Here is a 1,693-nt window from a genome sequence, read left to right as displayed (position 1 = left end):
GCAACTCATTTCTACAGATGAGTGAACTGGAGCAACGTGAAATAAAGTGTTTTGCTCAAAAACACGCAGCCCGGTCCGGGATTCGAACTCACAACCTCACGATCGTAAGCTCGACGCTCTAACAATTGAGCCATGCGCCTTCATACATACATACATACATACATACATACATACATACATGCATACATACATACTGCTGAGCACTGGAGTTGATGTAATCGACTCGTCCTCTGCCCCCAAATTGCTGGTCTTGTACCAAAATTTGAAACCATTGCTTTTAAAACTGCAAACTGGCAGAATACTCAGTGGTATTTCGTCCGTCTGTACATTCTGAGCTTAGTTGCTGCCGAGGTCGACTTTACCTTTTATCCTTTCAAGGTTGAAGAAATAAATACAGTTGTGCACTGAGGTCGATGCAATATACTAGTCCCCACCCAACAAAATTTCAGACTTCGTGCCTATAGCAGAAAGAATTATAATTATTGTTATTATTGAAAATTCTAGCATATGTGATTCCCAAGAGATTTATCCTCAACAATCTGTATCTTACAAAGGAGATAGGAAACAAATCTGGCATTGGTGAGGTCTTGATTAATTAGGAACGATCGAAACGTTTCGACCATCGCTACTTTTCAGCTTCTTAAAAACGGCCGGTTTCGGAACCGTTTTCAGAGACTGAATTGTAGGAATGCATAGTGGCACTTGCTTGGAACCGTTTCATATCATGCGCCCCAGCTGTCAAGATTGTCTCTTTTCGTCCTTTCTATACGCGCTGTCTCTCGATCTGTTGCTGCAGAAACAAGAACTATTGAGAGGTATCTCCCTTGAGGTGGGATGTGGGAGATCTGCGTCAGCGTACGCGAATAACATTTCTGTAATGGTGTGCACCGCAGAAGTCGAGGTGGTCAGCACCATTCTAAAGAGGTATGAGGCAATGGTAGGGGCAAAAATAAACCCGGAAAAATCGGTGGGCTTGCAGCTTGGTACCTGGAGAGGCAAGTCTAAGATGCTGCATAGCGTCGTGGTTCGCTGGACAGATGGACCAGTTAAACTGGTTAGGCAGTCCGTCTATTACCTGCGCTCTCTAAAAGGCAGACTTAGCATTTCGTGGTTGCCGATGCACAGACACATCAAAGCTGCGTCATTAGTAAACATTCCTGGACAGTGAGCAGATGTGGCTTCTGATTGTTAGACACGTTTTTCTGCAACCTGTTCCTTTCACAGATCAGCATTTGTGAATCAAGTAAAGACCAAATTTTAGGACCTGGCAACTTGGATGCCGCCAGGCGCTCACCACTTTCTACCAGATGGTTAATGCGATCGATGAAAGTGTTCCTTTAACGTAAGACGTGTGGCCAGAACCTCCTGGAAAATAACCATAGCGAGGGACATTCCACAGTTGAATCAGAACAGTCACAAACAGTGAAAAAAGACATGCACCCAACACCAGAGCTGAAGACACCTCCGAAAGGGGGTGGCCCCGCCACGTCAAAACGGTAGAGGAGTAGGGGCCGAAACCGGACGTGGTTCCTCCTGATGATGTCTTCAGCTAACTGGATCCTATAAAGGAGCTGTTGTGGTAGCAGACCACGAAACATGGTTGAAATTCCTCAGAATTAGTGGTGGGTAAAAGTGCTGACATCCCCAAGGAAATTTTAGACTGGGTGGTCTGATCTAGAGAACTTTTTTAATC

Source organism: Octopus bimaculoides, chromosome 5, assembly GCF_001194135.2.
Source record: "Octopus bimaculoides isolate UCB-OBI-ISO-001 chromosome 5, ASM119413v2, whole genome shotgun sequence".
Classification (NCBI taxonomy): Eukaryota; Metazoa; Mollusca; class Cephalopoda; order Octopoda; family Octopodidae; genus Octopus; species Octopus bimaculoides.
Note: the sequence above shows the minus strand (reverse complement) of the source record.